The sequence below is a fragment of the Meriones unguiculatus genome, chromosome 21 (assembly GCF_030254825.1).
Source record: "Meriones unguiculatus strain TT.TT164.6M chromosome 21, Bangor_MerUng_6.1, whole genome shotgun sequence".
Classification (NCBI taxonomy): domain Eukaryota; kingdom Metazoa; phylum Chordata; class Mammalia; order Rodentia; family Muridae; genus Meriones; species Meriones unguiculatus.
The window spans coordinates 45,646,575-45,661,840 of NC_083368.1; the positions used below are offsets into that span (position 1 = coordinate 45,646,575).

Below are 15,266 nucleotides of genomic sequence, written 5' to 3' on the forward strand. Positions count from 1 at the left end.
ACAACTTTGCAGGGTTAAGAAGCAATTAAAGAATATGTGTATCTTCTTTTCTAAGACACAGTTAAGAAATCAAAGAGCTGAAATGAGGTAAAAAATCCTTAGAGAAAAAGTTCATAGCCTTGAAAGGGGTTACTTTTAACACAACTTTTAATTGTACTGATTTCAAAGAATGAATAACGTTTACATGAAACAGCTCAGAAAACTTTAGTAACGGCAGGAGATTTGTTTAATTTGAACTTTAATAAATTAAAGGTGTGTTGCTTAAAGGGTCACCTAACGTTTCCTTTCCTAAATCACACAAAAAGCAAAGGCTACGAGACTGAAATACAATAATTGCTACACGGGATCGGTGAGAGCTATGCTTGCAAAATGCTGTCTTTTTCCCTCCTCAGAAAAAAATCCTATTGGGTCCATAGTATGGAAGACTTCTACCTCTGCCTGAAAAATAGCGTCCTCCGGCTTCTGTGGCGATGGTGCGCGTGGCTGACTGCTGAGAGCTTCCTCCTCTAAAGAAATTGGAGGATCCCTGCAAGGTGACTGAGAATGGGAGCGCTCAGGCAGTGCGGCTCTGCCTCTCAGGGCAAGAGGTAACAAGTTCAACCTGTGAAGTACAACAGTTTCTGCCCCAGAGCAAGGGAAGAAATAAAATCCAAGAGCCTTCTGATGAATCCTCTCTTACTCCGAGTTAATGCGGGCATCCAGGAACAATGGCCGCGTCCAACCAGAGTTGAAGCCGCCATTCACCGCCCTGTGCAGGAACAATGGGCCTTTCTCACAGCTTCCCAACCCGTCCTGGCCTTTCAACAAGCCTCCTTCGTTGAGAGCCTCTTCCCTTTCAGAGTCCTTTGATTAAAGAGCATCTTTCATCCCACTAGTGTCTTATTTTTATTATTTATCGTGTCAAGAATAAAGCTAATTTTTAAATAAAGCTTAAATCGCCGAATCTTACATTTCTTTAGCTTATAATCCAGGTGAGGAAGGTCATTTGTATGTTAAGGAACCACTAGAAAACAATTTAATGATAAATTATGGAATCTTATCAACAACTGAGTCAATACAATGTGGATATTTTCACCCTATTAGGAAGGTTTTATACAGGATATGAAGCTAGTAGCACACACACACACACACACCAAAACACTGAAGAAGTGAAGAAGCGGGCAGGTGATGGAAGGCAAATGAGAGGCCACTGGGCACTCTCCGGGTGAGAAGATACAGATATGCTTTAGAGCATGCCTAAAGCAAAGGTAGGAACCAGCCAGCTGTATGGGTGAGGGTGCCAGGGTCCCAGCAGCACTAGGTCAAAAAAGATCCAAGGGGTGATGACTCAAACAGAATCTGTAAGAGTACTTTATGCAAGGGCATTTTATGTCTGACTTGAAGCAATGGAGCGACTGTTCTAGAAACATAAGCATAGCAAGTTAGGTGCAGCAGATGGCTTGGGAAGAAGACCCACTAATCTCGCCGTGAGAGGTAAAAGAGTGTTAGAAAGCCACGCCTGTTTAAACAATTTGGTGAGAACGACCGAGACAAAGAACCAGAAGCCACAGGAAAAGAGGCAAATTTACTAAGTAAACATAGTGAAAAGGGAGAAAGGTGAGAGTCATGGATCAGGCAGGGAAAGTAGCTCACTACCCCGACTAGATCCTATAACTGAACAGTCTCTGCTTGAGAGCAGGGCCAATTCATACACGCACACGTACATATGTGTGTGGGTATGTTCTGTTAGTATACCACAGAATTAATAACCCATTTTGATCAGTTTGCCTCTCTCCATCCCACAACCCTCGTTCAGCACTGTTGAGGAAGCCTAGGATAAACCCACGTAAGTAACAGGTTCTATATCAAATTCGAAGCTCCTTCTATGGACTAAGTCTACATAATTTCAGGGCATTACCTTAAAATTAATAACTGAGAAAGAGATACTCTAGATAAGCAAAGCAACAATCCAAGAGGGCAGCACTAAACAAGCCTTCCAGGACAGACACAAACACACTTCTTAAATCCATCTAACAGTCCACAGGTGGGGCTTAGAGCTAAAGTAATAAGGCAGATGAAAACTATTCTCTATCTCTGTTCCCATTCAGAGCCTTCTGCATTCTGGCGGCCCTGGCACTTCGACCTTTTTATTATTCAAGAAATATTTATTGAGTGCCCCCAATGCGCTATTGCATCAACTGAAGATATAAGCCAGCAGTCCAGTGTCCCTTCTGGGCTGTCACTGAATTTTCCCCCTCCAGAGGGCAGCCATTCATTTTAAAAACATTTTCATTGTATGGAGTATCAACCCCTGTAGGAGGCTTGAAAAAAAAAAAAAAAAGATCTCTTACATGATTCAAACCCTCTAGTCATTTACAATCCATGTGAATTACAGAGGCATACAAACAGACACATATAATTCATGAATAATGCATGCTCCAGAAGTCATTGCTGTGGAAGCTTGCTGGCCCAGGCTCTCACAGGAAGAACCAATCGGTAAGGCGAAATGTAGCCAATAAAGGTAAAAAAATAATATACAATTTCCCAACTTCAATTGCCTGATCAACTTTAAATATCCAATAGGATGAAAAGAGTTCTAACAATTTAAACTACTATATTCTCATTGTTGTTTTAATGCAGTAATTAATAATGAACTTTCTGTAAGATTTTTTTTCCAAATATTAAATAATTTTTAAGAACTAAGGTTTTTGTTTTGTTTTGTCTTGTAGGGCAATAGCTGTAACTACATTTTTTTTGCAATGAATTATGGAGGTGTTCAAGTTATAATGTGTTTGTTTAATTTTGGTTTGTACAAGTCAGAACACTAGCCTGACCCACACTTAGTACCACTGAGTAGCTTCTTCAGGCAGTGGGCATTGCTAGATGCAGAGACCTCTAACTATGACGCCAAAGGAATGCGACTTAGTGGAAGTGAGTACTCAGCCCTGAATGGGACACCTGAATCAAGACACCCTCTACTCCCAAGGCTTCGGTGTCATCAAGAGAAAGAGGGAAGAAAGATTTTGAGAGCCAGAGGTGGTAGACAGGTACAGTTTAACACTCTTTGCTGGACACAACAGGGCGGTTGCACACAAGTACTCATAGCAACTGTGACTACACGCACAAGACCTGTGACATGTGCAAAACCAGTGCAAAAATCAGGCCAGACAAAAATCCCAGTGTGGATGGGAGAGTGGTTAGCATCTCACTCCTGGCTAAGGAAGGATCAAAAAAAAAAAAAAAAGGTTGGGTGCTTCAGCCTTTGAAAGGCTAGCCATAATCCAAAAGAATGTTCTGTACCCACACATACCTGGGCTCAGAGAAAGAAAGAGATATAAACACACAGAGAACGATGGAGAGACCAAGAGAGAGACAGAGAGATTAAGAGACATATAAAGATAGACAGAGACAGACAGAGAAGAGAGAGAAAGAGAGAGAATGAAATTGCAAGAGAATAGTCAAGAGGGAGGCTGAAGGTGAAGGAATGTGGGATGGATTTGACTAAAATATATTAGATACATGTATGAAAATCAAACAAAAAGTGTTGGTAATTCAAATTTTAAGTAGTAGCACCAAATGTGAACCTTAAGATGTATTTGCTAGCTGGCAGTGCAGAGATCTGTCCATTCAGTTTTGAGGTTTGTAAACATTTTCAAGCATGATCGGGTACTGATCTTGGTTTATCTCTTTTTTTAGTCACAGAGTAACCTTGGTGCCAGTGAGGTTAAACAGGAGAACCCAGGGCCTCTGCCATTGATGACAAGCCAGGTGATTCCATTCTAGTGCCAGAACTGCTCTTTTTTTTTTACCAACTACAATCCCTGAAGAAAAAAGACATTCCTGTATGTGGAGATGAAGGGGAAGACTCTTCAGAAGACCAAGACATTCTTCATTTTCTCTCAACCCCCAGCCAGTGAGGCTTTGTTGTTTTTCTCTTATGTCTGTGAGCACATACACTAATGATTAACTGAGACCTCAGGAAACAGACAAGGATCATACTGAAGTGATGGATTTCTGAGAATATTAACTAAACTGGAGGAGGTGGGTTCTTTAAGAAGGATCTCTTTTTTTTCTAGAACATCCTCCAACACACCTTTGGACCTTTACCAATAATAATTTCACACTATGGCCCTTATTTCATTTACCTAATGTAGAGACATAACTCTAGCTGAATCAGTCAGGAAACTCCCATTAAGAAAACCGAAAGGCCCTCTGTAGTAGGCTCCTGTCCTGTTGCACAGATGGCCTTCTGAAAGACTCTGCTGATCGAGGTATCAGAGCAGAGGCTGAGACAGAGTGCATGGACTGTTATGAAAGAAGGGGAAGATAGAAAGACTTGGAGGGGTCAGGAGCTCCAAAAGGAGACCAACAGAGTAAAAAAAAAAAAAAAAAAAAAAAAAAAAACTGGTCCCTGGGACCCTGCAGAGACTGATACCCTAACCAAGGACCATAAATGGAGAGGACCTAAAACCCCTGCTCAGATGTAGCCCATAGACTCAGTCTCTAAATGGGGTCCCTAGTAAGGGAAGCAGGGGCTTTCTCTAGCATGAACTCAGTGGCTGGCTCTCTGATCACCTCTCCTTGTGAGGTGAAGCCTTGCCAGGGCACAGAGGAAGACAGTGCAGCCAGTCCTCATGAGATCTGATAGGCTAGGGTTAGATAGAAGGGTAGGAGGACCTCCCCTATCAGTGGACTAGGGGACGGGCACAGGGAGAGAAGAAAGAGGGAAGGTGGGATTGGGAGTAGATGAGGGAGGGGCTACAGCCAGGATACAAAGTGAATAAATTGTAATAAATAATTAATTAAAAAAGGAAAATTGAAAGGGAGATTACCAGAACCTAAGTGAACCCTGCATAGTGCTGGGTTTGCCAAAGGTGGATTCAGGAACTCTTAAGATGCCACTTTTGCAAGTATATATGTCTATGCAGGTTAAATACAACTACATTACAGATAGTAAGTAACTGAGAAAGGTAGGAGAATCAGAGATGCAGCCAGCAGATGGCTGTGAAATTTTCAGTTCCTGTTTCTAATCCCTTTCTGAGTACCAGCTGTGTTCTCACCCTGAATCCTTCTTGCCATATTTTCTACTTTTGCTTAAGCCAGCTCTAGAACAGTTTCATAATTTCTAAAAAGAAATGCTTCATTCTCAAGAAATAACTTAACATCTGATGCAAATGCACCCTCGACTTCCTAATTGTTGTTCAATATTTACTTCTCCCCACCTTCTTGGGGTTTTCCTGGAATCCTCTAAGTTCTAGCCGATTGCTCTACACCCAGCCTCCTTTGCAGCTGCATATGGCCACACGACTAGGCTCAGCCTAATGGTATGGTGGAGAAAACAATGCATGCAGACTTTGAGATTATCTCCTGTAGATAGGCTGCAAGCTTTAAGTTTCCATCTTTCGATTTCTGGAAAATGGCGATAACTAGTATAGTGGCCTGACAGGACCAATCCACCAACAAGCATCATAGTGAGCTAGGGATAAAAGAACCTATCATGTTCTAGATCCATTTACCTGACTTTACACTAGCAACACAAGAGCAAAATAAGCTTCCATTTGAACTACAATACTCATCTAGACAGTAAGTCCCAAGCAGCAGTTTATAACAAGGGACAGTCACTATGCTAACCAAGAAAGAGGAATATTTTGGTCACTTTTAAGGTTTGCATAGGATTGTTGTTTTGTATCCAGTTATGCCTGAGACTCTCCCTAATCAATACTGAGAGGTTGTCATAACAGACCCTCAGAATGCATGCAGAGCTAGCAGAGCAGAGGATGTGTGTGTGGTAATTCTCATTCCAGGATGAAAAGCTGAATGAAGTACAACATGAAAGAGACAAGCCTCCATCCCGGGTTTCCCAGCTGGAAGCAGATAGAGAAAACATGTTTAGTGAACTGAAATTTCTCAAGTCTAAATCAAGAAACTGAATAGATGTCTTGCCAAATTCAGTTCTGTATATCGCCACTTGCTGTGTACGTGATTGATGCCTCTATTAGGGAGCTGCGGGATCCTGGCACTTGGAATGGGGATGGGAGGAGGGAGGGAAGAGGGGAAACCTCCTTTAGGTTCTGCCAGCCCATTGCTGTCTATAGTTCTGCAAACAGAGCACGATGGCCCAAATGGCATTAAGCACATGACTGGGCAGAAAGAGAAGTGCCAGAGAAGACAAGAGATAAAGAGCTGTCATAAGTGCCACCTTATTTTATAAGGCTTTATGGAGTCACTGCTGCTCTGGCAGTGGACAAAAAGAAAAGCATTGGTACAAAGTCTCCACAGATACTGTTTACCTAAATGTTTGGATTATTAACCTTAGGTGTGCAAAGGGAAAGTATACAATACAGCCTATAGTGCATATACTTGCTAAGAAGTTGTGTGTTTTATCCAATGCAAAATAAATTATAAGTAAAATAGACAGGATTGATTCTATAATATTGGGTTTTAGGGGTGAAGATTTTCTTGCTGCTGGGGTTCTTAAGTTATTATATTAATCTATTGGCTAGGCTATGGGGCCCAGTTTATTTTATCAGTGACTAACCTAGGCCTTCCAGTGAAGAAACATTTTAGGTGTGATTAAAATAATACTAATAATTTTTTAAAAAGACTGTAGATGAACCTGGACCACAGTCTATCAATTGAAACCTTAAGAGAAAAAAATACTAAGGTTCTCCAAAGGACAAGTAATTCTTTTTTTTGTTTTTGTTTTATTTGATTTGGTTTTTATTTGTTATTTAATATATTAAAATTTATTCACTTTGTATCCCAGCTGTAGCCTGCTTCCTTGTCCCCTCCCAATCCCACCCTCCTTCCCTCTTTTCCTCCCATGCCCCTCTCCCAGTCCTCTGATAGGGGAGGTCCTCCTCCCCTTCCATGTGACCCAGGCCTATCAGGTCTCATCAGGACTGGCTGCATTGTCTTTCTCTGATAAAGCTGCTCCGCCCTCAGGGGGAGGTGATCAAAGAGCCAGCCACTGAGTTCATGTCAGAGACAGCCCCTTACTAGGGAACCTACTCGGAGACTGAGCTGCCGTGGGCTACACCTGTGCAGGGGTTCTAAGTTGTCTCCATGTATGAGGATAAGTAATTCTGCCTCAGGACTACAGCACAGAAAACCTGCTTTGGCTAGCAGAGAATATTTGGAATTCCAGAAGACAACACTATCTCTTAGTAAATTTCTAGCCTTACAGTGCACCACTGCCATGCCAGTCTATTTCTCTATCTCTAGATATCTCAATTAATATATTTACCAGCATGAATCTTTATCTACACACACATATATATTTATAAAAACATATGTGTGTGAAGGGAAATAGATATATATGTATATATACATACTTAGATATATGTATATATATATATCATCAATGAAAATTCAAATATAGCTAACTATAACAAAATACAAATGAAACTATCTTAAATAATGAGCATTGTTCCTTGTCTTCCTCAACCTGTAGAAGAATACATGATGTTATGGTTTTCACATGACTAATAATAAATAAATAATAATATAAATAAAAACCAAGCCCAATAGTTTCACTTTTCATCCTGAAAGTCTAGGTGACCTGTCCTTTTCTTTTTCTTTCCTTTCCAAATGATGGTCACTGTATCATAATCAAATGCTACCGAGAGAACAGACTGAAACATTCATATTCCACCTCTCCGAAAAGGTGTCTGAAAACAGTGCCCCTGCTTGTGTTCTCCAACAGGAAGTAGTTATAGCAGTCCTGTCTGGAGCACATCCTCAGGTAGCCCTCAGATCCCAGCCCAGGAGACCTCTCTTTCTGTGCACATATACAGGGCTATAACTGCTAGACAGGCACACCTGCAGCAAATACCATGAACTCAGGCAATGTTTTAAAGCCAGAGTATTTCTACCCACAAACTAAGACCCTAGAGCTTAAAGGAAATATTTTATTTGTTAGGGAACCCAGGAGATCTAATCAAGTCTGAAATAGTTTCAGCACCAGAAATACTCTCAGGAAATAAAGTGATTTGGGATTAATGTAAATCCAGGTGCAAGAGTGAACTGAATCCACACCTCAATGGAATGGAATTTCAATTGCTGGCTCAAAAATAATACAAGGTATTGGCACAGCAGCAAAACTTCTCGGGTTCCTTAAAACTTAAATCCCATAACCTGTATGACAACAAGTAACATGATTTTAAAAGTCTCATATGGATAAAACCAGAAAACAGTGTACTGAGTAAGACAACCCAAACACACACACACACACACACACGCACGCAAAAACTATTCTGAATGCTCGCTCTCATATGTGGATCCTAGTTTGAATCTCTGACTTTGTGTGTCCCACCTAGAGGTCCTGCAGAGGCCAGCAGTATAGAAATAGGGCTCTGGGATAAAGGTACGTTAACAGAGAGGGGAGGTAATGTAGAGAAGGTGATATGAGGATAGCGAGGGAGGAATACAGGGTATCGAAAGGCTGAAGAAGGAAGCGAGCGGGCAGCTAGGGGAGACAAAGGGAAGATCAACCAAAATGAAGGAGAAATGAAAGAGCCATATGGAAATCTACAATCTTATAATCAAACTTTAAAGAATTAATTGGAAAGGAGATACCCTGTGTGACTTGAAATAAAGCCTTCACCTTAAGCTATAGGCTGTTAAACAAAAATGTCAATGCTATAACTGGGGTAACTCCTTGCAAGTTGTTGGTGAAGAAGGCTCTGATTCTTGATACCCTATAGCCTATCAAAACAATACATGCTTTGTCACAGCCTTTGTTTGCCCACAGAGCTAGATATTACCACTTTTTTTTTCTTGAAGGCACTGTGCACCTTGCGTGCATTTGATATATAGAATCCAAGCTGAATTTGAACTGGAAACTTCTTCCTTACTGGATAGATGGGCAGTTTCAAAGTGTTACATGGTATTAGGGAGGCTGATCCAGGAAAAAAAGCATCAATGGTCTTACCTAGAAACAAAAAAAAAAACCAACCTATCATCAAGATATGTACATCCGTGCAATAATGGCTGGACATTCTGGTGGGAAACAAATACCATTTTATTTCTTTGGGGGCCCATTCCACGTGAGGGAATTCATACATACTGAAAATCTGCTCAGAATCCCACGGCAAGAAAGGACTATAGGACTTCAGAGGGAACTGAATTCTGTTGTTTGGCTAGATTGACATAGAGTCCAATCATTTTGTTAATATGTATATCTACAATCATGAGCAATTACCATCAGCCTCAATCAGAGAAGTCTTCCTAGTGAACTGTGAAGAGAAACTATGACTTCACAATGTATTCAGCATAAGTGATGGTTGAATGCTCAGCCTTAACATTGTATTTATATCATCTCTGTGGCTCATGACATATTGCAGAAATGGGGGTGTGTGGGTAAGGGCTGTAAAATGTCACCTTATGAGCAATAAGGAGTTATTTCAATCACAAATTCTCAACTGCCATTGATTCTACTGGGATAGCGCACGAATGGGCACGTTGACAGGCAGGCAAAGGTGGAGAAGCGTGTCAAGGAGCCCTACTCTTCACGGATGAACTATTTTCCCTGAATAGATGCAAGGGAAGGGGGTATCGTTGTCTTGTGTAACTACTGGTGACCCCTGCAGGTTCCAAAGGATAGTTTTAACCAAAAAAGCGCAAAAGTCGTGAATCTGAGAAAGGACCGCATAGAGCAATGGCTCTCACTCTGTGATTCATCACCTAAGACTATCATAAAATACAGATACAATTTGTAATAGTATCAAAATTACAGCTATTAAGAAGCAACAAAAATAATTTTATGGCTTGGGGGGTCACTACAACATGAAGAACTTTAGTAAAGGGTCACAGCACTAGGAAGGGTGAGAACTGCTCATGTAGGGGGAAGTGGAGATTAATGGGGTTACAGTGATGGGAGAAATGTGAGAAAGTAAGACCAAAATCCATTACATGCACAGAAAATGGTCAAACAACCAACTTAATTAAAAAAGAAAATCTCCAAAGAGGGAAGAAGGGAATCTAACTGTCACTAATTCATGTCTTCAAGCATAAAGTAAAGCTAAGAAAGTCGTTGACAAAAAGAAGTAAAGGTAAACAGAAAATGAATAGTTTTCCTTTTTGTTTCAGTAATTATGAAAACAGTTAAGTGAAAGCCCACCATTATGACACACCTAATACAGCTGGGTGGTATTTTAAAGAGTCACTTAGCACCTTTTCTGATAAAGAGAATGTAATGAAGAAATTCTTTAATCACCAAAATATAAATATATATATAGAGAGAGAACGACAAATAAGTTGCAGAATAAGTTGATACTCAGTTCCCATCTCTGACAAAAGAGAGATGAAGGTTTAATAGGCTTGCAGTTGGTGCCTGAGAAATGTGGGGGATGTAAGTATATCAAAGGAAATCGACCAAACCCAGACCTCTGGAGAGCAGTGTCCTGGTCTGCTTTTGATTGCTATGGTAAACACCATGACCAAAAGCAAATGGGAAAAGGCGTTTATTTAATCTTACACTTTATCAGACATCTCTGAAGGTTGAATTTTGCCCAAAATTCTAGCATGGTTCATCACAGAATCATCACTGAATTTGGGTTTGTGGTTGTTGTTGTTATTGTTGCTATTGCTGTGGCTGATTTTGCATAAAATTTGACTTTTTAAAAATTATTTCATGATGAGCTTTATGGCCCTTTGGGTACAGGCTCCTACTACAAGCCTGATGACTCAGCTCTGCCCCAAGGACTCACACTACTAGTACACCAACCTGTCTCAGATAAGCTTGTCTGTACTCTCTTATGTTCAATTCTAAACTGCCTTTCTTTTGTTATAGTCCCTAAAACTTCCCTGGTGGAATGTTTGCCTTTCACTTGTAGGTGACTAACAAGTATGAGAAAGCACAGTGATACATGCATTGAACAACAAACAAATATCTATTTTCTTTGCTCCTCTCAACTCTACATTTTGCCATTCTTTTCTATTGCCACTCTCTTTATTCTTTCTCATCCTCTTCTTTATTCTCATTCTCTTCTATTTGCCATTCTTATGTTTATTATTGTGTCCTCCTTCCTCACTTCCCCCTTTTTCCTTTGCTGTCCTTATTTCCCATATGACAGTTGGCACTGCTCTAAATGTTCAGAATAAGTAAGTAAGCAAACACAAATAATATAAATTGAATTTTCTTCAACAATATAAGGTATGCCTGATTCACTCCAAGCACCTGGAAGGACAAGGTAGAAAAGGGCATTTCACAACTAAAGGAGTTTGTGTTGCAATATTATGACTGAAATTATGTTCAGCATGAGCAGAATAAATGCAAAATTCCTTGAGTTTACCCATCCATCTCATGAAAATTTGCTCTCCTCACAACTTCCCCAACTATGCTTACATTCAGAAACTTGAACTTGGCATACCCGTGTTGAATGCCCGCATATGACACTTCCCTATTCTCTGATACAGAAATGGCATTGGAAGGTATGTACTTACTTACCTGCAGGGGTGAGGTGCTGGACACACAGCAATGTGCTTAAGGGCTGGATTCTTTGTCTGCCACATATCAGCTCTGTTTTCAATAGCTAGGTTCTTTATTTGCTGTCATGTAGGCATACATTTTTTTTTTTTTTTTTTTTTTTTTTTTTTTAGCCAAAATGTCCTTACTTGTAAAATTAGGAAAACACCACCACGGGATTAAAGTGAAACTGCTAGGTTTGGGAAGGAAAGAACAAATCAAACTTTTGTTTTGAATTTAGAGGGTGTGAAATTGGATTGTGAGAGAAAGAAAGGCCTAGGAAGGTTGGTAAAGAAACATCCCAGTCTGTCTGTGTTAGTTACTTTTCTGTTGCTGTGATAAGACACCATGACCAACAGTGATCTACGGAAGAAAGGGTCTAATTTGGTTTACGGTTCCAGAGGGTGCAGCTCTATCACGATGGGGAAGGGTAGAGCAAGTGACAGGCAAGGCAGCAGAGAGCTTGCATCCTCAACCTAGGCATAAAGCATAAACACTGAACTTCCAGTTGGGCAAGGCTATAGAACCTCAGATCCCACCCCCAGAGACGTACTTCCTCCAGCAAGGACGCATTTTCCAAATGCCCAAACAGTGTCGCCAACTGGGAACCAAGTGTTCGAAGACTGGAGACTATGGAGGACATTTTTCTTTCAAACCGTCACATTTGGGATCTGTTGCAACAAGAAAGTGACACTTTCTTCTCTATTTTTGGGTCTCTGGGGTGCTTAAGCACCAGGAACAGTTCATTCCATGGAATGAAACACACAATTCCAGCAACATCCCCTGGTGTCCTCCCTGAATGTGCCGACTCCCGTCCGAAAGGATTCAGATGCATCTCCTTACTGGTGACAGGCTTGGCGATGAGCAACTAAATTTTATTTCATTTTTCCATCCTACTGGGCAGCTCTTTAAACAGGGAGGTAAACAAGCAGCTTTAAGAAGTCCCTGAAACCGAGCCACACTCACTAGGGCCCTCCCTGCAGAGCCCAGCTGCAAAGAAGTCTCTTGAGTGGAAAAAGGAAATACCCAGAAGCCCCTAGGACAAACAGAAACCAGATGAGCTGTGGGGAAGAGATTCAGACCAACTGAGGCACCAAGAAAGGAAGCTCTCCAGTCTGTTGAGCTTCCTGTAGGCTCTACAGTGTGGTCCAGCTTCCCAGGTTTGTAACCCATCAGCCCATGCTGGGGTGACTTTGTAGATTCGACAGTCTTTGAGTCCCTTCTTCTCCTGTTAGAAACCCTTCACCCAAGTTCCTGTAAGTGATACCAATAAAGCTCATTGGTTCACAAGCTTGGACTTTGGCGGTATCAGTAATTTGGTCTGTCGTGGGTTCCGTATCTGGGGTGAGCAGACGAGGTGTTTTGTCTCCCCAGGAAAAGTTTTGTCACAGGAGACTCAGAAAAAAAATGACAGTTGTTTATGCCGCGCTTCCAAGCGTATTCTAATTTAATTGGGAGACTCCAGGCAAGCAGTTTGGGGTTACCAGAGTCATTGGTCACTTGGGAGAAGTAATCATGAGGTGTTTTCCAGAAGAGCAGCTTGTTCTAACATAAATAAATAAATACCCTCTACTCTAAGCTGGTAGACAATATGCTAATTTCACTAGAAAACAGTCTAGAGAGGATTTTGCCTGCACATGAACGCACATCTTGGAAATTATTTCCCAAGATGTTTAACTTACTAAATTTGTTAGAAGAAAAAGGGGAGAAGAGCCTTGACCTCATTGGCACAGGAGACAACTTCCTGAATACAACACCAACAGCACAGGCTCTAAGTGTCAATTTTTTTTTAAGTTAGGACACTCAGAGCAGATCTCAAAGCCTTTATTTACCCATTTAAATTAGGGCAGCCTCCAGTTATCCTGTTTTCGTGTGGACACGTCCCTCCTTTCCACATCTGAGTTTATCTAATGCACCATGTGGCTCACGTTCACGATTAGTTTTTCTGTGTCTGACTCACAACATTCTTCTAAGAAATAACATTGGTCAACGCACAAATTTAACTACAAATAACAAACCAAAACCTATGATGTGGTAAAGGTTATAAGAAACTCAATATTAAAAAGTCTAAAATCTAATCTTAAATCACCCGCACATCTTCAGTGTGTTGTCACAAAAATGTTTCCATCCCATTTCATAACCTGTTTTTTATGGCTATTTCTGTGCCTTTTCCTCGCTGTTAACAAAAACTATCAGCTGAAACTCTGTACCTCAGATGAACTCCATGCACAAGAAATACCTAAACTGTTCAAGCAAAATTACTTAGTTATCCAAAAACTTTATGTGTACTTTTCTTTTCCTGTTAGCTTCACATAATTGAAACAGCTAAATATACCTCTTGACAAATTTAATAAGCTCACATTCTATCCATGTTCATAAAATAATTTGCTTTCTATTTTTTTATTAAAATTTTATTTTTTTACATTAATTACACTTTATTTGCTTTGCATCCCAGCTATAGCCCCCTCCTTCATTCTCTCCCAATCCCACCTTCCCTCCGTCATTTCCTCCCATGCCCCACTCTAAGTCCACTGATAGGGGAGCTCCTCCTCCCCCTTCCATCTGACCCTAGCTTATCAGGTCTCATCAGAACTGGCTGCAATGTCCTCCTCTGTGGCCTGGCAAGGCTGCTCCTCTCTGGGGGGGAGGGGGGAAGATCTAGCCACTGCATTCATGTTAGAGACAGTCTCTGTTCCCCTTACTAGGGTAACCACTTGGATGCTGAGCTGCCATGGGCTATACCTGAGCAGGGATTCTAGGTTATATCCATTAACGGTCCTTGGTTGGAGAATCAAGTCTCAGAAAAGACCCCTGTGCCCAGATATATTTGGTCCTTGTGGAGCTCCTGTCCTCTCCAGGTCTTACTAACTCCCTCTTCTTTCATATGATTCCCTGCACTCTGCCCAAAGTTTAGTTATGAGTCTCACCATCTGCTTTGATACACTGCTAGGTAGAGTCTTTCAGAGGCTCTCTATGGTAGGTTCCTATAATTGACGTTTAGAGCCTGTGCTGTTGGTGTTCTGTTCAGGAACTTGTCTCCTGTGCCAATGAAGTGAAGACTCTTCCCCACTTTTTCTTGTAACAAATTTAGTGTGTCTGGTTCAATATTGAGAGATCTTTGATCCACTTGAACTTTACTTTCGTGCATATATATAAATATGGGTCTATTTGCATTTTTCTACATGTAGACATCCAGTTAAACCAGCACCATTTGTTGAAGATGCTGTCTTTTTTCAATTGTATGGTTTTGGCTTCTTTGTCAAAAATTAAGTTTCCATAGGTGTGGAGGTTTATTCTGTTCTATTCCATTGATCCATCAGTCTGTTTCTATGTCATTACTGTTGCTCTATAATACAGTTTGAGATCAAGGATAGAGATACCTCCAGAAGATCTTTTATTGTATAGGATTGTTATAGCTGTTCTGGGTCAGGTCTTTGATCACTCCCCCCTGGGGGGTGCAGCCTTGCCAGGCCACAGAGGAAGATGACATAGCTAGCCCTGACGAGATTTGATAGACTAAGAAAGAGACACAGGAGGAGAAGAGGAAGGGTGGGTGGGACTGGGAGGGGATGGATAGGGCTACAACCAGGATACAAAGTGAATAAATTGTAATTAATTGATTAATTAACTAATTAGACACATTACCTAAAAAGCTGAAAAGAAAATTAGCAGAAATTCTAGTAATATGTAAATGAGAAGTTTAACTTCTGAGATAAAAAATTACTTTATTAATTTTTGTTGTGCCTTCCCCGCTTAACAGAATAATAAAAGTTAAAAGATTAGTGTTTTCCTTTCTTTTGATAACATAGTCCTAGAATAC

At 40.8% G+C, this 15,266-nt stretch overlaps 1 protein-coding gene across 1 annotated transcript in view; it reads right to left on the reverse strand.

Annotated features, from left to right (window-relative positions):
• Positions 1-15,266, reverse strand: part of Tfec (transcription factor EC) — a 169,671-nt gene that overhangs the window by 153,537 nt on the left and 868 nt on the right. The gene's annotated exons all lie outside the window — the stretch shown is intronic.